The 27,797-nt window shown below is 33.8% G+C and overlaps 1 protein-coding gene and 1 pseudogene across 8 annotated transcripts in view; one reads left to right on the top strand and one right to left on the bottom strand.

The window, feature by feature from the left end:
• Lingo2 (leucine rich repeat and Ig domain containing 2) overlaps positions 1-27,797 on the bottom strand; it is a 1,215,328-nt gene that overhangs the window by 1,022,010 nt on the left and 165,521 nt on the right. The gene's annotated exons all lie outside the window — the stretch shown is intronic.
• LOC116089554 lies at positions 7,015-7,115 on the top strand (annotated as a pseudogene).

Raw genomic sequence — 27,797 nt, 5'->3', positions numbered from 1 at the left:
ATTAATGCATCATTCTTTAGGTCAATTATTCCTTCTATTAGAGGCTATAGAAAGCACTCAATTCTCTGCCTTAGAGATGTTCACTCTCTCTTTGTACAGTATCAGAGACTTCATTAGCAAAAACAAATTTTCCTTTAGCAAAACTTTCAAGGAAGCAACACACATTGTAATTTCTATCATTTCATATTCCCAAGAAATATCTACAGTGACTACAGCAATCTTATACTGCTTAATATCTGAGTGTTCTAATACATCCACAATCCTTAACCTACCCCCTGGCTCAGCCACAGTGTTAAGTTTGTGGAGGCTGCATTGAGGACTTTTGAAGTTTTCTTAAAGTTTTAGGGTGCTCAAGCAAAGGAACATAGAAATACTTCCCACAGTGACACAAACTTCTCTTCAAATATCTGAGGGTCCTATGTTCTGTGTTCTGTAAGAGACTAACTCAAGTGTCTCTTCTAGTAATAATTTTGATATTTAATTCTGTAGCCTTCGTTCACATTCCTCTTTTATAATTTCATGAAAAGCTTTCAATTATAATACAAAATAACAATGACTAGAATCAGTAAGTACAGACATTTAATTGGACCATAGAGAGTTTGAAAAGCTACAAATTACTATTGTGTCATTTGGATCTTTCTAGGATGGAAAAAGAAAGGAATGATAATTTTTGAACCCTTAAATAGAAGAAATGAACTAAAATTTCATAAGCATTTGTGAAACCAAAATGAAAATGAGAGCTTTCTAACCATAAGAGGCTGTCCAATAAATTGTTTTCTTCTAGTAATTATATAACATGAAAATTTGTAATTATATATTTATTAGATACAAAGGGATACATATGTGTATGTGTTTATGAACAATTAATAATTAAATTGACCCACTTAGTCTATTCATTACCCCAACATGATTTTTGTAAGAATATTTAACATGTACTTTCGTAGCAATGTGGAATGAACAATAAACAGTCATTTAATATATCCATCACTTGGCAGCAGATGTTGAGAGCTGCACTACTCCTGAGACCATGGAGCCTTCACCACAGCTCTACTTTACTCCTTACTTCTCACTTCTGTAGAAATTTTTCTCTTCATGATTAGATATTTGATTTGTTTATACTCCACACACAACTGATGGCACATACTTCTATGCCTTACTTACTGAACATGATATTCTTTAGTTTTACCTGCATTGTCATAAATGATAGCTCTTTCTTTTAAAGGCCAATTGTCCCATTTTTTCACATAGACATATGAATTTTCTCCATGTATCATATTGATGGACACCTAACTTGATTTCAAGATGTGGTGATTGTGAATAGAATCAAAATGAAGACTTTGGCTTAGAGATTCTTTGACAAATTGGCTTAAGTCTTTGGGCTAAATACTGAGGAGTGTGTTATATGATGATTTAATTTTTTATTTGAGGAATCTGCAAAACATTTTTATAGTGGCTGTCATTTCTTACATTATCACTAGCAGTGGGATCAAGATTCTCTTTCTTCATATCTTTACCTACACATTTTTTTCTCCCGTATTTTGCTAACAGATATGCTGTCAAGATGTCTTGCTGTGGTTATATTTTTATTTCCTTCCAATGAAAGTTGCTTAGCATTTTTACATGTTTGTTGACTATCCTTATGACTTCTTTGGAGAAATGTCAATCTGTATCCTTTCCTTGATTAGTTGTGTGTTTTTGTTTACTCATTTGTTTGGTGTGTGTGTGGGGGGGTGTCTTTTTGTTCTTCAGTTAATTTTCTAATGCAGCTTTTAGCTTCTACATGAAGCACCATATTCTAATGCAATTCTATTTGTCTTCTTTTGCTATTGTTGCCTGTTGTGTTAGGACCAAATTAAAACAAAACAAAACAAAACAAAACAAAACAAAAACAATTGTCTAGATCAAATTCTTTTTGTATTTTTTCCAAGAATTTTCTGTTTCATGCAGCTTGAAATCTGGCAGTGAGATGCCTCAAGCTTTGTATCTTTTGTTGGTGTTTGTATTTTTCATATTGGTATATTCTTTGTTATATGCTAATTAAGTACTAGCATTTTTTTTTTTTTACCAAGAAAAAGAGACAGTAGAATTTGATTGAGATGGAATTGAATCTCTATAGCACTTCAGGTATTATAAATACTTTATAATAAAATTTCTTATGAACACAAGTTGTGTTTTCATTTGATTCTTTGTGTATACAAATGTTTCTGGTTTTACCAAACTAATATTAACCTACTGACCCAATCTTTATTATGATAAATTTTGATTGCTAATTTACTATTTTACAGATATTCTTTCACTCTCAAATACACAAACATATTGACATACACAGAGAGACAGGCTCACCCACAAAAATAAATAATATATACATATATAATTAATTGTACACAATATACACATACATAATAGGCATATAATAATAGTTTGACCTCCTAGTGAAAAATATTATAATTTGTCATATGTCCTATTATATACTTTTACTCATATTTATTATTATTGTTTTGTACTGTTTACAAGTATTAATTCACTCAGCCTTTTCAAGTAGGTTCTAGAGAAGATTTTATTGTCATACATTATAAAAGAATACAATAAAGATTAGAAGCCCGTTGGCTTTCTCACAACCAAAAATCTAGTAAGCATCAGATCTGAGATATGAGTTCAGGTCCTTATGTCAATGACCAGACTTGAGCACTGTATCTACCAATGTTGCAAATCTAGACTAAGATTTATATGGAGAATACTGAAAGGTTCATCTAGTAAAAGTGTTGAAACAAATCACAAACATTTATTATGGCTAGAAACCAGGTCACTTGTATGATACTTTGTATTTGTGATATCACCATAACTACTCTTTGTCTCTCTGTATAAACCATAGAGACCTAAGTTGAAGATAAAGAAGGGAAAGTGGCACGTGAACTATCAAAGTCGATGGAAACAGTAATATGAAGCTGAGCTCTCACTCAGTGTCATGCTTACCTTGTTCAACTACACAAGTATAATTATATGTATGTATGTATGTATGTATCTATCTATCTAAATATATGCATGTATATATGTGAGCATATCACTTTTTAAACACAAAATGTGTTTGTCTGTGTTAGTCATACGTGTTAGTCAAATGTGTTTGTGTTGGTGGCAAGCTTCACTAAAATGGTAAATATAAACAAGATCCTCTGCTACTAAATACAAAACCTGATTCACCAGGCTGTATGGGAACCAACCTTACTTTTTCGATAGCACAGAAAGTGAAAAATTAAAGAAGAAACTCTTCTTGTTTTATTCCACTAAGAGAATTTAAATAGAATAAGTAACATGTAATTGTGATAATTCATTATTTTATAAAGCCTTCTGAGTGTATGAGTTTGTGTTGGAGTATAATATAAAATATACTCCAGGGTAGATCATCATCAATAAGCTCTAAAGAATTCATACAGAGACTAGCTTGTATTGCATTCTGTGAAGAACTAATTACTGTTTCTTACCTAATATAGTAACAATGACCATGTTCCTTCAATTTTATTATATACCAGAACATATTTTAATATTTTAGTCAAGGGAGATAGCTCAGCATTTAAGAGTACTAGCTGCTTTTCCAGAGGATCCTGGTTCAATTCCTAGCACACACATGGCAGCTCATAAGTGCCTGTAACTCCAGTTGCAGATGATCTGATACCCTCACACAGGCATACACTTTGCAAGTAAAATAAAAATAAAAATAAACCTCAAAAATATTTCAATATTTATATTTATATTATTTTCTATATACATTACATTACATATGTATATATGTGCTCCATATTACATATATACATAATGTTACAAATATTTCACCATAATTTTTCTCTCAGGTAATTAAACCCATCAGCATGTATCCATTTAACTAGCAGCCTTCAGTTTGTGAATAACATGATATAGGTAGTCACATCTTGTTCTACAACCTAATAATAGCTTGGTTTTTCAGCTATTTCTTTATCATTTGATATCTAATTATAACTTTATACTTCATTCATTTACATTTATTGGTTCTTTAATAGCTTGTTACTTCTATACCTTAATCTATTTTTATTAATTATTTTTATTCACTTACATTTCAAATGAACCCATTTTTCCTCCACTTTGCCTCTAAGAGGGTGCTCCCCACTCCCTCACGACCATCTCACCCATCTAGCACCCCTTCTCATGGACATCAAGCTTCTACAGGACAAAGCAGTCTTCTCCCACTGAGGCCAAACAAGGAATTCCTTTGCAACATATGTAGAGGGGGGGCCACAGACCAGCACATGTGTACTCTTTGGTAGGTAGCTTATTCCCTGGGAGCTCTGAGGGTTCAGGTTAGTTGACACAGTTATTCTTCCTATGTGGTTACAATGTCCTTCAGCCACTTCCATCCTTCCCTTAATTCAAGCATAGGGGTCCCTGACTTTAGTCCAATGGTTGGTTATAAGGATCTGCATCTGTCTCAGTCAGATGCTGACAGAGCCTCTCAGAGGACAGCCATGCCAGACTCCTGTCTACAAACCAATTTTGGTGTCAGAAATAGTGTTAGGGTTTGGTGTCTGCACATGGGATGGATCCCAATGTGGGGCAGTCTCTGGATGCCCTTTACTTAAATCTTTTCTCCACTTTTCATCCCCATATTTCCTTTAGACAGAAACAATTCTTGGTTAAAATTTTTGAGATGTGGGCAGCCCCATCCCTCAACTGGGGGTCATGTCTATCTACTGGAGGTGGTCTCAACAGGTCCTGCTGCTGGGCATTACAGCTGATGTCCTCACCATTGGCTCCTGGGAGCCTTCCACATCCCTTGTGTCTGGGGATTTTCTAGTGGCTCCCATCATTCCCCACCACACACTATTGCATATTTCTATTCACTCTCTTGGCCTTCTGGGCTTCTCTTAACTCTCTACCTCATACCTGATCCTGACTCTCTTTTTCCCTTCACTACCCCTTTTCCACACAGATATTTCCCTCTGGCTCCCATGATTATTTTGTTCCCTTCTAAGTGGGATTGAAGCATCTCCACTGGGGCCTTTCTTTTTGTAAAGATTTATATGATCTGTGAATCGTATCATGTGTATTCTGAACTTTTGGGCTAATATACACTTATCAGTGAGTACATATTTTATGTGTCCTTTTTGGTCTGGGTTACCTCATTCAGGATTTTATTTTCTAGTTCCATCCATTTGCCTGCAAAATTTGTGATATCCTCGTTTTTAATAGCTGAGGATTATTCCAAAAGGTATACTATACTACTTACAGCATTCATGAACAGATGATAAAAAGTGAAAACGCTTTTGTTTCTTGTTTATTTCTTATTAATTTAGGTATTTATTCACTTTATATCCTCATAACAGCTCTCCATCTCTTCCCAGTTGCCTCTCACATTGTCCCTCCCCCACATCCGTCTTCTTATAAAGCTAAAATAAAACATAACCTCAGTTGAAAGTTCACAAATCAAAACATCATCAACTTCATTTGCTACTCAATTCTTGCTACTCACACTGCTTAGCCAAGACAATAAAACATAACCACATACAACTCTGAATTGGAATATATTTTACCTAAATGTTCATGTTACTTCAACTCAACTATTTGTGAATGATTATTCTGCTCAAAGGATAAACATTTTAGCATAATTTTTCTCTAGAGTAATTAAACCTATCATTGTGTATACATTTAACCAGTAAGCTTAAGTTTGCAAATAATATGCTACTGGTAGTAACATTTTGTTCTGAAACTTAACATAGCAAAATATTTTTCTTCCACCATCATCTACAGTCCAAATGTTCAACAGCTTCCATTCACTCTTGCTCTGAAGGATACTTCAGACAGTAATTATACCTTCATTCCCCTTCATTCTTGGGTTCAAGTAGGCACACCTTTAATTTCTATATCTACTCTTCCTCATTTTCACCATTTTGTTTCCTTGCATTTTATTCCCTTCCTTTACAATTTTAATGAAGAACCAAAGTAAGTGCTATAAAAATGCCCATTGCTTTCTCTGCATCAAAGAGAACCTCATCTAAGCCAAAAAATCCTCCACTGTCTTTCATTGTTGGCTGAATCCTTAAATTATTACCTCTTATTTCTTTTAGTGCAACTTAAAGTTTGTTACATCTACAAAAACACTAATTTGGTTAAATTCAATGTTATCATGATATATGCTTTAACATATAGTATATTGCTCTGTGTATACAGAAATAAATTGATTAAAGATAAATGGATTTGCCATGGAAACATCTGATGATTATGATAACTATTAAATGATACAGTCTAATTTGTGGAAACAAAATATTCTGCTAATTTTCACATGATGTTTATAAGAATCTCTTAAATGTACTCAGTAATATCACAGATTCAAAGATACTGATGGATATGGAATTCCAATGTAACTCTTCAGAGTTTCAGTGATTGTTACTTCACAAAGTCCTGGAAGGCAATACGTGAAGCTTAGATAGGAAGTAGAACAAATGTCTCACTGGGGTACAGACTTGCTCTTCTGTACATAGATGAATACTCAGAGCTGAGCAGGAATAACAGAGCCTTCTCTGTGCATGTGATTGCCTACAGAGGATCATGTCCTATTGTTGATGGACTGCAAGCTGCGGCTCTGATCTTGTGAAGAGGCATAGGAGTCACTCCACATCATGACTGACACTTTCAGAAAGCAACCCAGAGTACTTTGTGGGGATTTAAACTGGTATAAAGATAGATAACTAGATCAATGGAACAGAAGGACATTGAAAACTTACATAGCTACAGTCATAGGAGTTTTTGACAAAAGTGTCAAAACCATAATCTGAAGCAAAGACAGACTTGAGAAAATAGTGCAATAACTGCAAAAAATCACAGTTAGAAGAATGCAACTAGGCCCTTTACATTGTAACGAAAAGGAAAAAGACTCCAAATGGATCAAAGAGCATAAAGTAAGATTTGAGATATGGAATCAGATGAGGAGAAGCTGGAGAGACACATCAAGACATGGGTATAGGAAAAGGTTTGTTTTGAATCTAGTCCTCATGTCAACATATATATACCAAAATTAGGACAACACAGAGAAGATTAGCATGGCCCCCAGCAAGGATGACACACAACATTGTGGATAGGACTCTAGTTGCTTAAGGAATATGGATCAATGTTAAATGAGAATCTTGAAACTATAAATTTTCTTCATAATAAAAATAAGTAGACATTAGAAATAGCCTGCATGATTATAAATAAATGTGCATCATCTATATGATAGAAAGTTAATATCTAAGTATACATGAGCTTAATAAAATTAATAAAGAATCCAACAACCTAACCAATATATGGGCTTAAAAATACTTCTCAAAACATAAAAACACAAATAGATATTAGTCAGGAAAATGCAAATTAAAGCCACATCATGATTTTTTTCAATTATTTACAATGACAGCTATTGTAAAAAACAAATTTTCAAAGTGCTACTGAAGATGTAAGCAAAAGTAACACATTTTAGAATTTGGAGGCCATATAAAAGTCACTATGAAAATATTTATTACTTGATCTAACATGTGATTTAAGTCTGTCACTCCAAGATATTTGCCCAAAGGACCCCAAGTCACAAAAGTTTTTATACATAATATTTGTTATTTTCCATGAAAATAGATGCAAAAGCAGGTAATGATATTAAGTAAATTACTAATTATAACTATTAATTAATTGAATTACTAATTAATTGAAATATTAGTCAAAGAAAAGAAATATGCTTTCTCTCACATATTCTAGTTCATATAAATAATAAAATCATTTTATACACACACACACACATATATATATATTCATATATATATGTATATATATATATATATATATATACATATATATATGATATCTCTCCTCTAGTATTCTGGGAGAATAAAATCAAGTTGTTTAAAGTCATTATAATTGACAGTACTTTGATTTAGCAGCTTTAATGAAACACTGAATCTGTCTTTACAAAGGACAACAGTTTTACCTCTTTCTTTTGATCTGAAGGCTTCTTCAGAACATGTAGGAAAAGCAGAATTAAGCAACTGCCAGAATCAAGAATTCTAACTATATTCACACAGACACACAGACACACACACAGACACACACACACACACACACTTATAAAGTAGAAAAAACTGGCCCTGATAAATAACAATAATCTTCTGTTGGTATAAATTGGAAAGAAGCCTGTTTTTATTTTAATATTTTTTATTAGATGTTTTCTTTTTTTCTTTTTTTTTCTTTTTTTAGATGTTTTCTTATTTACAATATCTCCTTTCCCAGGTTCCCCATCCTAAAAAATATAAATAAATAAAAAAGGAAAGTAGCAACACGAGTCTCAGAACAATTGATCTTATATTCCAAATAAAATAAACTCTGTAGTACCTCAGTTAGGATAACATAACCTAGAGAGTTTTAAGGAGGTCACTTTGACAGTGAGTGGATCTGGACCACTCGAAGGGTAAAACTAATAGGATTTACAGATAGAAAGGACAGGGATAGGTCAGAAAGGATTTGGAGATACTTCATAGAGTCTTCTTTAAGTACCTGGATGGCAGAAGATAAGGGAAAAGAGAATAACTAAGAACATAATAATGAACATGTTCAGTTTGTTGTCTCTAAAATCCAAGTGCGCAGGATATGAAATAAGTCATAAGAACCTAGAATTAAGAGTTCAGCCTTAGACCGGCATCTGGACATGAACAATACACAGATAGTCCTGATAGTAGTGAGGCATAAGAGAATCAAGTGGAAAGAAACTGTAGAATACAGTAGAATTATATAGTAATTGTAATAAAAGACCATCTCTTGTATATATATTCACATTGAAAATTGTAATAAGAATATCCATTTAAAAGAAAAATAATAGATTGCACAAGACAGTTAGTACTTAAAACATATATTGAAAACACTAAAGCTATTAAAATTACATTTCCTGTTTACTAACTCTATATATTTTATAGTTTTAAAAACAACCCCCCAGCCAGGCAGTGGTGGAACACACCTTTAATCCCAGCACTTGGGAGGCTGAGGCAGGCAGATTTATGAGTTCAAGGCTAGTCTGGTCTACAGAGAGAGTTCCAGGACAGCCAGGGCTATACAGAGAAATGGTGTCTTAGAAAAACAAACAAAATAAACAAACAAAACAAAACAAAACAAAACAAAAAATAAATCCCAGCAAAGAAAAGGGGAAGTGAGTACATGGTCCCACATTTAACCAAGAAACCCCTTGTATTTGGTGCCTCCTGGAAGAGAGAAAATTGGTTTTCCTTTACAGAGTGAACTTAGACATATCAACCACACTCTAGGGAAGGTCCCAGGATCACGAGCAGATTGCCAACACAAGACAGACTCCTTGTACTTGTTTGTTTGTTTGCTTGTTTGTTTTGTGGTATGTTTGTTACTGTTATTGTTTTTAAAATGTTATTTGTTTTGCTGTTGGGATTTATTTATTTATTTAAGAAAGAGGAACATGAAATTGGGTAGGAGAAGAGTCAGGGAGAAGAAAGAATATAATCAAAACATATTGTATAATTTTTTAAAAACTTCAAGTAAAGGCAAGGTATATAATCAAAATATTATTAAAAATAGAACAATTGATTAAAGTAATAACTTTAACTTAGCTTCTTAATGTTTCTAGTCCATCTTAATACAAAATCAAATTTTAAAAATTCATGTTTCTGATTGTCTGTGTCTTTCTATAGCATTGCCACCCTTATGTAGCTAGTAAGCACGGACCATGAAAATAGAAGGTGAGATTCACATTATACATGTTTGCTTTCCATTCCATGGCTGCCTCCATGCAACAAGACAGCAGAATGACCAAGACAAGGCAGAGTTCCTATCCTCATACAGTGAGACAGCATTTTAACCAAACAGCTAAAGAGCAATTTAAAATTTAGCATTAACAATAAATTCATGATATTGGAAAAAATAATTAAGTCACTGAATTAATGTGTTAAACAGAAGACAACAAAATTCAAAGTATGTGTAGCCATCGAAAATATTGCTGGTGTTTGGGTTAATAAAGCATACTAAAAAAAACCCACTGTTCCTGTTAATGGCTACTATTATGCTTTAGACACTATTTTTTGACAAATTAAAATTTTAATTACACAGTCTATTGCCTTTCTGTTCTATTTTGTTCAGTAATAGATTTCCCAAAATGTTTCATTTGGAAAACTGATTCATTTTCCTCTAAGTAATTTGGGAAAGAAAAATCTCTTGTTGATAAATAACATTGTTTTTTACTATTTGATAATTTTATTTATATATTTAATATATAATGTATCTCTATCATTTCCACCCATAGTCTCACCTTAAAACCACTCAAGGTCCCACAAACATATGTCCCTCCCAAATCTGTGTCCTTTCATGTTATATTTATTATGACCCACTGATTCCAACTAGTCTTGTATATGTACACATAGGCGAGGAGCTATGCACTGCATCATGGATACCTATCAATGACCACAGCACCAATGAGTGGCTGGTTAGCCCTCGGTCACTCATTGAGGAGTGTTACCTGGCAAGATGTTGTTTAAGATTTGTGTAGGTAACTATGCCTAAATTGCCAATGATAGTTTGAAAGTTAAGAGTCATTTCCCATATGTAAACATTAATATTCTACTTTAAAACAATGAATAAAAATTGTCCTTACTAGAAGAGAGTAATAAAATATATAGGACATTTTTGTTTGTTTGGTGTCTGTTTGTCATGTATTCCTTTCAACATTGCATGAGACTCTTTTCTCTTCATTTTACAGATATAAAGAAATTCAGGTCAATTTGCAATTATTAAGTTACATATTTTCTCAGCATTACCTAATGATTTTTTATTTGAATATAAGTAGCAGAGTCCAAATATATAGTTAGACATTAAAGGGACATGCTATTCTTCTTTATTCACATATGTACGTATGTGTGTGTGTCAATGTGTTTATATGTATGTGTGTATGCATAAGTTTGTGTATATGTGTAAGTGTATGCTTGTATGTTTTGGGGCTTTGTACACACTAAGCTACAGTTATACCACTGAGCTATATCCCCAACTCTGAAATACACTGTTTTCTACAATGAACTAAATGATTTAAAATAATATTGGCATGGTTCATATGATAAAAAAATAACTTACTGAGACATAACATCTCATAGAAAAGGAAGAAGGATTTTTTATGTCTAATCTCAAACCTTAAGTAATGCATGGCTATGAGCAAGCCAGCTGACTTGTGAACAATTCCTTCTATTCTTTCAGAGTAGAAAGAAATCACCTAGCCTCACATTGCTTGTATAGATTCAAGAGTCACAAGGATGCTGGTTTCTTAGCCTAAATATAATATAATTATAAAATATAAAATAATACTAATTTTTTACAAAACACTAAAAATACACAGAATATAATTTACTGTGTATATATTAAGATAATTATTAGAGAAAACTCTTGGCTTTTCTATTAACAGATACAAAACAGATAGCTATGTTTGTTAACATTTGAGGCCAATACCATCTATGGTGGGAAATTTTCTTTCTCAGCATCCACAACTCTGTGTTGCTTTGTGCTTTGTTCCAGGGCATATTTATACATGACAACCAGTATTCCCAGTGAATTTTCAACCTTATAGATGAGAAAAGAAAAGGGAAGGGAAGGGAAAGGGAGGGGAGAGGAGGGGAGGGGAGGGGAGGGGAAGGGAGGGAAGAGAAGGGAAGGGGAGGGGAAGGGAGGGAAAGGGAAGGGAAAAAAAAAAACAAATCTAACTCAGTTTGACCTATGAGAAAGATATTGACATGTGACAAGTATTGGTAAGATAAGTGCAATTGGAAATCAAACAAAATATAATTGTGTATGGAGCAGTGATTATTTCTAAATTTTAACTAATGTGCCTTCAGAAATATAAGAAAGGTTATTGTCAATGGGATTATCAATTTCACAAAAATTAAATGTTATAGTTGGACATGATCTCATGGCCAGTAACCACTGGCCAGACCTAACAATAATCAACTTTTTTTTTTTTTTTGTTTTGGTTTTTTGAGACAGGGTTTTTCTTTATAGTCCTGTCTGTCCTGGAACTCATTCTGTAGACCAGGCTGGCCTCAAACTTAGAAATCTGCCTGCTTCTGCCTCCCAAGTGCTGGGATTAAAGGCATGTGCCACCACCACCTGGCAATAATCAACTATTAATAGCAGTGATATATTTATCAATGATCGAATATATCTTTTTAGTTGTTACTGTTTTAGTAGAAACGAAATAGGATGAAGAGATGGCTCAGCCATTATAGCCTAAGATCACAACAAAATAGCTAAAATATGGAATATAATCACTGCTTCACAGACAATTATATTTTGTTTACTTTTCAGTTGCATTTATCTTACCTTTACCTCTCATATGTCAATATCTTTCTCATAGGTCAAACTGAGTTAGGTTTGTTTCTTCTCTTTCTCTTCTATTCTTGAATAAACACTATGCTTTGTGAATTGTTTCTTATATAAAAGCCTTGAATGATATATTTTCATTAGCTACGAAATAGAAATTTATTTTTATTTCATCCATTTGGCATCAATGCCAATGTTACAATGTATAAATAGTATGAAAATTTCACAATGAAAAGAGACAATAAATAATAGTAGACAATATTAATGCATATACATATATTAAAACATAGATAAATAGATGCATACATATAACAATAGTTTCTGATTATCATCAGTGGACATTTTCAGTAGCAGTCTTAACAAATTGAATAAAATGGGAGGGAAAACAACAAGGGTGAAAAAATGTGGGGAGATAGTGGGGAGTGAAGGAAACTTGTTACTTTATAAACTAATATAAAAAATAAAATAAAAATGTGGCCTTAAGCAATTTCACATGTTTTAGGGTTTTTTTTACTGAAATATACATATGAAATAACCAGTTTATATTTTAGTATTCTGAAGCTTTCTGATTATTTGATTTGAACAAATATATAACACTACTCATCACTACACACTGGTCCTCTGGTAAGCATTTGTAATTTTATGATATTGAGAGCTGTTCTTTTGTAACTGTGAGCAATACTAAGGTCTGAATAACAACCACTACTCTTTCAAAGCCACTTCTTACTTTCCAAAAGTTTTAGTTTCAGCCACCCCAAGCTAGCTACAGGAAAAAAAGGGGGGGAGCTGTTGTCAAAGAAGGCTTAGGTCCAAGCTTTAGATTACTTCTCCCCATCCCAGCTAGGGAAATAGGCAATCATTGTGTTATTACACAGCGAAGGAGAAGGAATTTGCTCAGGCAGATTTCTCCAACATCAAGTGTTCCCAAGAGTAAAAGAAAGTAATTTTTAGAAACTAATTCACTTATCCAGACCTCCTGGGAAGTTTGTAAGAACTATCCCAATGTGCCAAAAGGCACTCTTGTGAGCTCTGAAAGCCATGTACCTAACAAAGTACCCTACTGATTTTTCAGAAATAGTTTCTTTTGGGAGGGTGTGTGATTTAATATCTTATAATGAATGCCTATCAATGGCTTACTTCACATATTCTTAGTTGCTTTGGCCATAAAAGGATTTAGATTAGCACAGAACATTAAAACCGTAAAATGTTTTCAACAATAATACAGTTCCTTAAACTGTGAAAGCATACCCTCCTTATTTCTCAAAGCCTTTCATGTATAATGTTATGAGAAGTTATCCTGGGTTATAAGAAGATGGCAGAGATGACATTAATTACTGATGTCTTGTGCCTCGCAGAATGAAAGGATCCTCAACTGTAGATTTAATTCATAGATTTATTATAGTCCACTGAGGTAAATTTTATCATATATCTAATGAGCAAACAAAGATTTATCATCATACTTAGATGCCTAGGATCTACTTCTACTAGCAGAGAAATATCATAATAACAAAATTTATATGTAATATCTGATAGTTATCAAAGAGACAACGTTAATTTTTATTCTTTGACATGTTGCATTCCCCCACCAATTGCTCTTCACAAGCCTTCCCATAAATTATTGGTTTTCTAAATTTCTGAACTTCAATATCCTTTCCCTAGTTCTTTCATGTTTTACATCTCTGCCTCTTAATTTCTTTCTCTTTATTCCCATGGAAGTTCAAATTCATCAAGTCACTTTTTTCAGTGACTTTTCTAATAAAATTTGTTATCTGTGATAAGCATATTATATACAAATTTATGTTTCTTTTTGGCTCTATGTCTTTAAAGAATAGATTGTGAAATGTAGTGTGCCCAATCTAAGAAACAGAGTATTTACCACAAAGAACTCTGGTAAGCATTTCATATAACAGAGATTTTTGACTCACACTCATTGGTTAGATGAGGGCCAGTGTCATCACTGTAGTGACATAGTGTCAGGGTGCTTACCCATGTTGACTCTAGTTCCAGGTATGAACGATGAAAGGCTGGTAATAAATACTATAAGGTCAACTTATACGTTAAATGAGCTTTATCTTATTCATGACACTTTACACAATTCACTTTCTTTTAAGTTCACAGCTTAATGAAATAGAATGAATGCCCTAGGGTGTAAAAGACCCATGAGAATAAGAAAGAACAAGTGATTTATTAAAGGCCAATTATCATAATAGCTTAGTTGTGTGAACCAGACTCTAACTGAATTCTACTGATAAAAAGCTGTTGGCCTGGATTATATACTAATACTATGGTATAGGAGAACAATAATTACCAAGCTCTCAACTTTTAGGGAAGCTTCTGAGAGAAGAGGGAGATCTCAGTCATAAGGCAAAAGTTCTGTCTGCATCATGGATAAAGAGTAAAGGTAAAAGCCTTTATCCTCTTACCAACATACTATGAATCCCTCTTTTTCTGATACCTTTAAGTCACCCTTTAACAATTATGCAGACAGCTAATAGTGAAATTAGACTTTATAGGTGGTCTGATTTGTATTAAAAAGAAGATCTTTTACAGATTTTTCCTGCTGGTCCTTTTCCTTACACTTACTATGTTCCTAATATTTGTTGGCCATTCCTGCAGATCAGCCCCTACTTTTCCTTGATTGTATTTTTATTTTTCATGAATCAACAGAGAAATATAGAATCCACTGGATTTAATCATTCTTGAAAGTCTCACTAACATTTTAAATCACAGTAATGTTTTAGTGTGCAATACAGATCATATGAACATATCATCAGTACTCATCAGGCTTTTGTTTCAATGGGAAACAGAATCAACGTTTTAACTATGTAATTCTTAATGCCTTTGCTGTAAAACCTGAGTTGTGCCTAAACCTGCAAAAAGGCAAATTTAAACAATAATTGAAAACTACATATGGCTATGTTCCAATAAATCTTTATTTACAAAGTAAATAACAAGCAGGAAATCCCCATGGACCAAAGAATGTATATCAGAAAAAAATACTTTCTTTCAATAATAAACTCATGCTTGTTAATCTTTATCATTGCTTTGTGGGAGATACTCAATCTGCTCACAATTTCAAGAGTCATGAATCTTATTTCTTTTTCAGAAGGCGAATAAGAGTCTATTGTGATAATTTTTATGACTTAGAGCTTAATTACCACCTACTACTTTTGAATTTCTTACTAATGAAACTATATGGAGGATTTTTTTAACTCTGTCTAGAGCAATGCTTTTCTCCCTGTGACTTTATAAAGTGCATAATTAAATCTCTAAATATCCCTTGTGGTGTCCCCATGCATGACCACCTTAATGTATTGATTATAACACAAAATAATCAAACTTATGTTTTAATTACAATCCTTCAGTTTTTCTGCATGCTAATTATAATCCCTAATATTATATCATGTAAGAGACACTCATATATGTTATAAAATTGTATAAAACTTCATTGTATTTTTCTAGATATGAGAAATACATTCTTTGTGCAAGTATATAAGAACTTCCAATCAGTTCAATCACAGCTTAGGTAAAGCGGCATCTTTGTTTTGTGTAAAATGAAGTTCTCACCCCCAACCCCAATGATCCACACCTGCTTCTGTTGGATTCTCAGAGAACAGAGAAGGGAAGTAAACAAGACAAGTGCACGTTGGCTACTCAGCTCAAAAGGGTTTAGCTGAACAAAATATGCCTTCAGCGAGACTTTCAATAAAAAAATAAAACCGTGGGTTTCATTCTTAACCATGAGTAAAGGAGCAGCCAAATGCAAGTTGAATGCCGCAGGGCTAAAAGCACATTCCCGATAGCCTCCCCCAGTGAAATTAGCAAAATAAGGACAAAACTCAAGAAAATAATACGTATTGCACTCAGAAAAAGATAATCAGGAAAGGAAAATAAACATTAATGTAATTTTACCCAACTGCTAAAAGGGATTCAGGACTTAATCTCAAATACTAACATCTGCACTGTAAGCCAATATGGAGATCATCAAAAAGCATCTAATATTACTTGGCAAATAGTCACAATCTTTTTTAAAGTGACATGGATTTTATAATGACTCCAATTCATAATGAGTCACAATGTTAATGAAACATTTTTTTCCCAACAAGGATGTGACTACTGATGAACAGCACTATATCCACAGACACCCAGCACTTCTGCCTTCTGTCTATGGAAAGGTTCTGCTAAAAATTTGTTATAGTCCATGTGCTTTCTTTTATGTCTTGCTTCTGTGTACTTTGTGACCCAATGTTTTTAGAAATGCATAGAATGAGGCATATTGACACAATACTCCACCTCTCCTTATTCCCCACACTGTTAATCTCATTTATTTTGTAACAAAATGATAAGAATACATCATGTGTTCATACACTCAATATAGATATATTTTATTTTCACAATCAAACATATTGCTTTTTGATCAATAAAGATTATATTAAATAATGTGATTGATTTTGTTTAGTTTACCTGAATAGCTTAATTAGTTTGTGTATCATAATATCTAATTTAAGAAAGTATATAAGGTGATTTAACATCTAGAAAAGTCTAAGAATTCAAAAGTGCATTCAAACAGAGCTAGAGAGAATATGAGTAATCAAGATTGAAATAAAAAGAGTACACATGGTGGGAATCAAGACCACAGCAGCATATGTAGCAGAGGATGGCCTAGTCGGTCATCAATGGGAAGAGAGGCCCTTGGTCCTGTGAAGGTTCTATGCCCCAGTGTAAGGGAATGCCAGGGCCAGGAAGTAGGAAAGGGTGTGTCAGAGAGCAGAGGGAGCGGGGAGTGAATGGGGATTCTTTTTCAGAGGGGAAACTAGGAAAGGGGACATCATTTGAAATGTAAATAAAGAAAATATCTAATAAAAAATAAATTTAAAAAAAAGATTGAAATAAAAATATATGTAAACCACAAATATGTAAGACTGTCATCAAATGTAAGTAACTCTTAAATTTTCACAGAATTTGACATTCATGTTTTTGGAATTTAAGCAGAGACATAATACAGAACCATATTAAAAAAAACAGACAAACAAACAAACAAACAAAAACACTGCCTAGCTATGGATGTGATGTTGTGTCCTGTTAGTGACATTAATAGTGATAATTACTGTGGGTTGTCCTGGATACCAGTAACAGCTTCTGTGCATTTATTATCAGAGACCACCTATCTCCCACCATCCCTCCTAAATCAGAAGAGTTCAGTCTCCAGCAAGCTGGTTGAGTCATACTTAATTAAAGAACCCACAAAACTAAGCAATGGTGCTCAGCATGTGAATTTTTTCTGTATATTTTCTGGGATGATAGCAATTCCCAGGACAGAGTTGCAAATTCAGCAGTCTATGTAAAAGGAAGAAGAAATGAAAGAACACCATCAAATGGATGACTGAAGGCAATATTCTTAGGAGCCATATGTTTTGCTGAGTGTTCCTAGTTGCAGTTTAATGGGAGCTTCAAAATAAAATCCCATGTACACCTGAGTGCTTAAGGTAAAACACCAAGACTGCTAACGGATGCTCAAAATGACTTAGATGCTCATCTTCTTGGGCATGTATATTTCCTTGGCAAAGAAATGGAAAAGTGACTACAGAGTGATGGAAATAACAGAGACAATAGAAGCAAAACCAAACATAAAATCTCACACAGCACTATTTCCCCTTAAAGTAAAAGTGGGACTATTTTAAAACCAACCAATTACCTTCAACCTTAAAGTTTATTCCATTAATATATTATTATTATTAATTATTATATTATATTATTCAATAGCAGAATCCATTTCTGTTGATTTTCATCAATTATGAGATTGAGTGTAAAAAAAATAAAGAAACATCTCTAGAGTAGTTTTACTAATAGGTAAACCTTATTTTAAGTCTCTAGATGTCTTGGGGTGAAATAATAGTACAATTGCAGTCTCCAAATAGCAATAGAAATTGTCATCAGAATGCCCTGTTAGATCTAGGGCTTGGCTATAGGAAGCCAGCAGGAACACTTGTCAAGGAGAATGAGGAGCAGACTATAGTCCCAAGCTCCAGGTAGAAATAGGACTCCCATCAGATGCTCCCTTATGCATCTATACTTGGCAGCAGGAAGGTCATTTTCAATGGAGAGTTAATGATAGAGCCAGAAAAACTAGAAGTGGTTTCTCTTTCACTAAGGGAAAATCAAAGTGTGCAGTAATGAGGAAGAAATGAGAATGGGGATGGGAACAGGAAGAGCTGATAAGAAGAGAGAATCCTGGGCTAATCTTACCACAAATTGTGTTGGTGGGAGATATATAAATCTTAAGGCCCACAGAACCACTGCTTAAAAGTAGTGTTTACTACTTTTAAGTAGTAAAAGAAGCCATGATAGCTAATATTGTTTAATAGATAACCTAGAAGGCAAACCTCTGGGCATACCTATGAGGGATTGTCAAGATTAGCCGCTGAGAATATCTATTAAGGGTTATCTTGATTATCTTAAATATTGTAGGAAGACCCATCTTAGTTGTGGGTAGAAGACCTTATATTATAAAATGAATTTGGCAAGCTGTGTACTCAGGCATGCATTTCTAACCTATTTGTTCCCGATTGTGGAAAGAATGTGACCAGCTTGGTCAAGTTTCTCCCACTGTGATTTACTTACAATGATGGGCAGTGATGTGACATTGTGATCTGAAAAGCCGTTTCTCCCCTGACAAGACTTGCTTCTTGTCATTTTATTTTATCACAGCAACAGGGGAAAAACTAAGACAGAAATAGGATATGAGGCAGAAGAGTGAGATAATACTAATGATCTTTAAAAAGAAAGAAGGATTATTCTGCTATATATTGAGGGGAAGCCATTCAGCTAAAGTTTGGTGTCTTTGAGGCATCTACTGAAGCGGTTGCTCCTGTGCAATTATTTGCACACCTTCTACAAAATGCTATACTGGACAAAAACACCCTATTTGGAACAACTTTCAAATACAAATTGATAATATATGCCTTTCTTTGTTTAGATGAAATTTTCAATGATGCATTGAAAGGGAGAAAATGAGAAAAATTCTCAAGGTTTAAGATTATAATGTAGGTGGGGTTTAAAATTTAGCTAATTTTAGTGGTGGTGGCGTGAATGGAATTCCAGGGGATTGAATGAAATTTTAGTTCACTTCATATGGTTTCCATAATACATAATAGACAAACCTGTGTATAAAATGTTTATGCTATATAAATTCTAGAATAAACTGAAAGGTCTAAACCATGACCTAATCTGACTCACATACAAATTAGATAACACTATTATATCTAGAGATCCATACCATAGAAATCCACTGGAAATTCCAAAGATTGTTCCAGGAATTATTTCATTGAAGTTATCTGGGTACCTCAGCCCTCAGTGTAGTCATATGGCAAATGGGAAAAAGCATTATCTTGACTGAGTAGAATTGGCTACTAATAATTCTTACTACATAAAGAAGAAAATAAATTCTATATTTTCATTGATCTTGCTGTTGTTGTTGTCTTGTTTTTTGTTTGTTTTTTGAAACAGGCTCTCCTGGACCTGTTTTGTTGCTTTGTATACCAGACTGCCCTGGAACTCACAGAGATACACCTGTCTCTGCCGCTAGAATGCTGTCATCAATGGTATGTGCTACCAAGCCCAGTGACTGTGCATTGGTGTTTTGCTGGCTGGTGTGTCTGAGTGAGAGTGTCAGAGCTTGGAGTGACAGTTAGTTTTGAGCTGCCATATGGGTACTAGGATTTGAAGCTGGGTCCTGTGGAAGAGCAGTCAGTGCTCTTAACCACTGAAACATCTTAAAAGGGTGATGTTTAAAATACCTGTATTTTCATTCTCAAAATATGGTACACTTTAAATAAAATGTTTTCAAGGGTATAACAGAATAACAAATTTCCAGACAGTGGTGTGTATTTATAAGGGAACAGGAATATTATTTTGGTTAAATCAATGTATCCTCTGACACTAAAATACTGGAAAATGAATATTCGACCTTTTCAAAATTTATGATATAGCCTTAAGTTATTGGTAATTGAGTTGATGTTTGACTTTTGTTCTCAATTTAGGTACAGAAGGATTCTGAAAGCATGTAGAATTTTCTACTTCTCATCCTAAGAATTGCAAGGTGTTGAGAATAGAAGTAAGGCCCTGGAACATTGAATCTACATTGAGGCAGGAAGCTAAAATATAAGTGATTACAAAAACAAAAAACAAAAAACAAAAAACAAAAAAACAAAACAAAACAAAACAAAACAAAACAAAACAAAAAAACGGCACCATGGTAATTAAATCAGCTAATCCCTAGTGTTTCCTCTCTGCCCACAAAGGATTCCTGGTTGTTTACTTGTAGATTCACACTGAATTGTGCCCTGACCCAGCCATTATGTCCATTATACTGCTCTAGAGTTTCATCTTCAAATTTTTTATAAAAGAAAGGCTTGAGTTTTATTATATTTCTTTTCAAAGGTAATTTCCTCTCAAGATGATGATAAAACTCAATTAATTCAGTCAATGAACAGCTCACTCTAAGTGTGTCTTCCACTGGTCTGCACATTGACTAACATCTGTAAATGGCAAGCAGTTATTAATGTATGGTTTTAAGTATTCACATTTCATTTCCTAATACAATGCTCCTGCCTAGACCTTCCCTCCTTGGACACTGGCCTTTTGTGTCCAAGTGTATTTTTACTGTATTAAAGTAATCACACAACCAGACATGTTCTCCACAGCAAAGTTAATCACTCTTCTCTGTGGGTCAAATGGTACTCTCTGCAGTGACATAATAGCACTTATCAAAGGGCTTTGCTATTCTCTGTACATGTTCCCCCATCACCGAGAGAACCCAGAGAAAAGCAGCTCTTATTCATCTCCTTATTTATACCTTTAGCACCCAGCATCCTACCTTGTACTTTGAGTCATACAGTACACACCTCTAAATAATTGTACCCAAGACAATCAGTGAATCACACAAGGCCACAGTGTCCCGTTTAAAAAGAGGCAGGGAGAACAAAGGAAAGAGATGTATTAGAAAATGTTTCTATTTTTTTTTAAATTCTTACTTCTTCCAAGCTGTTTACACAGTCAGCATTCAAAATAAATATGAGTTGGCTCCCTAATTATTCAATAGCTTGATTGTTCATGTGATGAGGAGTATCCACACACAACCATGAAGCCAAGGTGAAGGAAATAGATCTTAATCATATGGTCTAGTCTTTCAGGGATATACAACTAACATTCAAATAAATGTATCTATCCCTCATGTTAAAGATCAATTGTTTTCCAATTATTGCAATTTATGTTAAAACACAGAAACATTTTATTACTTTATAAAATGACAACTAGTAGTTTGCTTTGTGAATTCAATCTTCCAGCATATTCTAACACTCAGTTTCACCCCAAAATTACTTGTTTATTTACAAATAATATAAGTAAAACAGGCATTTTAATAATTTTATTTTATTTTTTGCTTTTTATTAAAGTCATGTAGATCTTTTTACTTCTTAATCCATTCAACTAACCTATGTATTCTGACCAGGGAATTGAGGACAATAATATTTAAACTCATAATTGAAGGATGTTTTTTGACTGCTGTTATTTGGTTGGATTTTTGGCATTTATATTCTTAGTACTATTTTATGTTTCAGTACTTATAGCTTCATTTGTTTTCTTTCTGTAGTCTCTTGTCTATGCTGTTTCCTCTCTTGATCTTTAATACATCTAAAATATGATAATAATAGTTGCAATTAATACTGTCATATAAAGAAGTCATATAAAACAAGCGTTTAGGTAAATTTTTAATGCTAAAAATTATCTTAACCTAGAAAATTAAGTCAATAAAATTCTATTCTTACTTCATATCTTTTATTGTTTGAGAGTATATGTATGGCACATTTTAATAAAATCCATTGCCTATTCCTGCCTCTTCTATTTCACTTCTATCTCTCTAACCTCAATAGAACTATTCTATTCTGGTTTCATTTTTGTTTGTTTTTAATCTGTTTGTTTATTTAAACCCATTGAGTCTATTTATTGCTGACAGCATGTGCAATGATGTAGGATCATTCACTGGGTGAGGAAGCTGTACCCTTGACTGAAACTGATTTTTCTTCTGTTAGAAGCTACAGATTGGCAATTGATCTTCAGATGGGGTAAAGTTTTGTGATAACCACCAACCTCCATGGTATAATTTTGTCTGGCTTTATCTTGCATAGACCTCAAGCATCCTGTCACAACTGCCATGAGATCACAATTGCAGCTGCTCTGCTACGTCCAGAATACACCTCTCCCTGTACTCATAAACCACAGTTTGCCCTCACAATCACTTTACCCCTTTACTATGATGATCATTGAGATGTTGGAGGAGGGAGTGCCTTAGGGTTACTGTTTTTGTGATGGAAACCATGAACAAAGGCAACCTGAAGAAGAAACGATTTTTCTTTGTCTTATACTTCCACATCACTGTTCATCTTTGAAGGAAATCAGGACAGGAGTTCAAGTAGGGCAGGAAGACTAGAGGCATGAGGTAATGTAGAGGCCAGGGATGGGATCTGTTTACAAGCTTGCTTGCCTATGGTTTGCTATGGTTTGCTTTCTTATAGGATGTCTGACTAAGAGCTCTCAAGGGCCCACTCACAATGGACTGGTCCCTCACACATCAATTACTAATTAAGAAAATACCGACAGGCCTCCTTACAACCTGATCTTATGGAGGCATTTCTTAGTGAGGATCCCTCCTCTCTTTAACGACCCTTGTTTCTGTGAAGTTGACAAAAACTATTCAGCACAAGAGATGTGATGCACATGCCCCAATAAGAAATAACACCCCACAGTTAAGAAAACATATATAATGTTACATGGATGTGTAATCTAAAGAAAAGTAAATAATACACAAGACTAATATTTAAGAATTAAAACCTTTAGAAAGGCAATACATTTCAGAGTAGTCCAAATTTTTTTCATTCTTATAAAATCATGGTCTAAAATACACACACACATAAGTATATATGTATATATCATTATGCACCAAACTAAATATCAATCGGGACTTTCATTTATTCAGTGTAAATTAATGCTTAAGAAGAGTACTAACTGGTTTTCTATAACACGTTACTTAAACAAAAATTTCATGACAATATGAACTTATTCATTATTTCATTTCTAGGAAGAAGTACATGATAAATCTCATATTTATCAATTTAACCCTGTAGACATGAAGGTTATTCATGATGAAGTTTAAATCTAATGGTGTTTGTCACTTAACTCAGTGTTAATTACTCTACAGCTGTGCCGAGTGTTCCCTATGTACCTTCACATACTTTTCTTGAATACATAATACAAACCTCATAATTACAAGAAAATTATCCATAGAGACAACATGAACCTCATAAAGTGTGTCACTTCAAAATCCTTGTACTGTAGCTGGGGTGAAGGAAAGAAACAGAGAGGGAAGCATGACATTAAAACTTGTCCCCTACATAATATGATGACTGATAGCCCATTGAGAGATTAAGGTGATAATTGTCCTCCTCTTGGATAAAGTTACTGAAATGAATGCTTAACAATAAATCCACTTTGACCAATGTACACTTCAATCTAAAGGCTTTGGTTCAACTTTGCTGTAAATCTCACAGCTACCACTTTTTCGCTGCCTTTAGTTGTATTAAAACTGTCTACTGAAAAAATAGATGGCTTCCTCCTTTATGAAGCCATAAAATCAGACATTTTGTTTATCCAAAAACAGAGAGATGCACACGGGCGGCTATTCCCTGAGGTCCTTTCCTACTCTCTCCACCAAAGGATGAGAAAATATTCTCATCACAGACTGTGTCTGTTTTTTAAGCATTTGTAGAAATACACACAATAAAATAGAAAGGAGATGTAGAAAGCATAAATTGGAAAACTCTGATTATTAAGGACTGAAGAAAAATTGTGCAAAAATACTGCAAGGAGTCATTTCCAGGTCACTGCCAGTTATAGTTTCCTGGTGCAGAAACCAGAATATTGAAACCGTTGCATCTTTCATGAAATACTTGGATTTTTTTAATATATGAAAGTTAGAATTAACACTTTAGAAGTATTTATGTTTACACATCAAAATACAAGTGATATTTGATGAGTCTATATAAATATACCACACAATATTATATATTCTCCAAGCAATATTCTTAAATCTGCCCTACCTAAGAATGCACAGACACTTTTCTTTGGTTGACTATTGTTGTTTAGGTTTGTATTGGTTTGGGTTTGAGATTCTATTTCATTTTACCATATATATTTATTTTGTATATGGTATGTAGCAGTATATGTACATCCTTTAACAATTCAGTTGGACTAATTAAAATATTCATTACTTCACATTTTTATTATTTTTCAGTGAGAACACATTGTGTTCATCTTGGCACTATCTGGACAGACAGCATTGAGTGCACTTAGCATGCTGTACAGAGTGTGTTGAATCTACTCTGAGATAAGTTTCACATCCTTTGACTATCAGTCTCTTCCTAAATATTTAGCCCCTGATAACAAGCCTTCCCATTTCTCCTACATGGTACTAGCTTATTCAAGTTTTAAATGCAAGTGACAACATGTTTGCCACACTACATCTGGCTTATCCCATATAAACAGTGTTTCCAAGGTGAATCCATGATATTGGGAATTCCATCCTTTCTTGTGAATGAATGGTGTTTCATTGAACAGATACTTCACTTCGAGCTTCTCTGACACAAAAGAACAAGTTTACCAGCCTGATTCTCTTAGGGAAAGATAATGTGCTTCCATATTTGAAACAATACATAAAATGAAGGCTTTTTATAGCCCTTTGATAAATGACTTAATCAAAGTCATGTAATTTTCATTTTAATGATGTGTTAAACATGTGGTTCTCATTTCTCTCACTGCATGATATTTGTACTATGTAATAATTTGCGTTTAAACACTTCTGCTTTATTATATGTAAAAAGATAAGCTTTTATATAGAGTACATGGAATTTGAAAAGTCATGCAAAAATAATTAGAAAAAAAAGGTTTCACCAGAAATGATAATCTGGGGTATGGTTTGATGGAATTTAACCTTATCTTTTCTTGCATTTTTCTTATATTTTTCTAATAACTCTGTAAGACTTTTATAATTATAGAAAATCTCTTATAAAAATCATCATAACTATGGAAGTTTCATCCACATATCTGTGATAAACATGTGCTGTTCTACTAATTACCTATATAAGATCCAGGTTTTAAACTGTCAGAAAATGAAAAAACCCTCAGGCAAATAAAGCATTATCACTAGTATCCTTGAATAATATTACAAGAGTATAGAATATGATACATCAGCACAGTATGTAAATGACACAACAACCGCAAAGCAAAAAATATTTTAAGAGTACAAATATTCAATGTTCATGCCTTGTTTCTTAATAAAAAGTAAAAATATTATGGCATACTTCAACTGATACTAAATTGGTGGTTATTTCATAAAGAAAATTCACGATCAGGAAGGAGTTAAAAGATACAATACCAGCAAATATAGTACAGTTAAAAAGCATAGGAAATATGAGGGAGAAAAAGTATATAGGTTAAAGAATTGATCATTATATTTTCTCAGAAGCATGGTTCTTCTATAAAGGAAGGATTGAATATGTAAGACAGAGGTGTTCAGGCAAGTAGGGGATAGATGATTTCTTTCCTAGATTTTCTGACTTGCAAAAACGAAATTCATCTGTAGTACATAACATTTTATACCATATTACAGTGAGTTGAAATTCTGCTTCTTGCCTCATTGACAATCATTTGTCTATCACCAAATGTGGATGATACTTAATTCATGCTAATTCTAAGAGGATTTGAAGAAGCTCTGTATGTTAAGTAACCAATACTTGACATAAATAGAAATACTCTCCCTCTCACTTTCAAGAAGTGACTTATCCAAGGGAAGTCAGATGGTTCCTAATTTTTGTAATTTCTTGGAATATTTTCCTCTCATACAAATTTGCTATACAAAAGAGCATTTGAAACTATTCTAGAAACCAATTAATCTGTAAGACCTCATATCTAGTTACAGTTGAAAACTATTTGATCATCGGTTTAAAAAGGTTGGGTCAATATTATCAAATTATCAAAACGTACATCTAATATATATGAGGGCAGATAAGAGTGAGGAAGAGGAGTGTATTGCAGATATGGAATGACACTTTAGAAAAAGAACTTGGGATGGCCCTAAGTAAACTACATGTTTATGATCCCAAATTTCAGGATTTAATATGGGGAGATGACATTGTCTATAGTATAGTTTAAGTGAGTCATGACTGATGATTATCAGTACACAGTAAGAATGATTTGTTAATTATTATTATACTACACAAATCAACCTTCATAACAAGCAAGGAAACAGCCTTGTGGTCATTGCTCATTCAGACCTTACCATTACAAAAATAATTAGCTAGTATTCAGAAACCTTATTATCCTTAACATCCATACTTAAAATTACAGCCTGTTACTAAGTTGAGGATAAAGTAAAGACACATGTATTTACACAAAGACTACAACATGACATCTTTGAAATCATTTGCTTTAGCCCTTTAAATATCAGGAAACACAGTATCCTGGGAGAAAATGTAGAGGGCCAGTGGGTGCTTCAAATCACTGTTTCCTATACACACTAGGTGATGGGTATGGGTGAAAGGCACACCCTTTCTCAGATTTATATAGTATTGCCCAAGATTGTGGTATATTGAACACCTGAGGCAATGGTATACTCTGAAGCATCCAAGTAAATGTGATGTTCAAGCAAAAGCTAGCTTTCAGATTTTATGAAAAAGAAATGATTTCCCTGCCTTTCCTAAACCTCTGAACTGTATTACCAGCCATTAGACAGGATTAGAAAAAGAGCCACTCACTGTTGTGGTGTAGGCACTTTCCAAAGGTAAAATCAGGTGCTAACTAGTGTTGGGGGAAGGGGGATGTTCTAAATGTGTTGTCTTTTGAGGATAATATAAGATAATGGTGACTGCTCTTATAGAATGATAGTGTAATTTTCATTTTATTGGGGGGGGTTGAGTGTATTTTCATTTTATTTTATTTTTTTACTTTTTATTCACTTTACCTCCTGATCACAATCCCCCTTCCCATTGTTCCCTCCTCTTCCCAGAGAAGGGGAGTACCCTTTGGACTCCACTCCACCTGGGGCATTTAGTCCCAGCTGGATTAGATACATCCTCACCAGATGAGTCCCAACCAGACAGCCCAGGTAAGAGAAAGGGGATCCAATGAAGGAACAGAGATAGCACCCGCTTCACTTCTTAGAGGACCCACATGAAGACCAAGCTGTACATTTGCTGCAAAAATGTAAGGGGTCTATGTATAGCTCCTGCATCCTCACTGCCTGGTGCCCCAACTCTCTTAGTACCCACGGTCTCAGGTTAGTTGACTCTGTAGGTCTTTTTGTGTTGTTCTTGACCCCTCTGGCATGC

Source organism: Mastomys coucha, unplaced genomic scaffold (assembly GCF_008632895.1).
Source record: "Mastomys coucha isolate ucsf_1 unplaced genomic scaffold, UCSF_Mcou_1 pScaffold14, whole genome shotgun sequence".
Lineage (NCBI taxonomy): Eukaryota > Metazoa > Chordata > Mammalia > Rodentia > Muridae > Mastomys > Mastomys coucha.
Note: the sequence above shows the minus strand (reverse complement) of the source record. Positions and strands in the feature narration are given on the sequence as shown.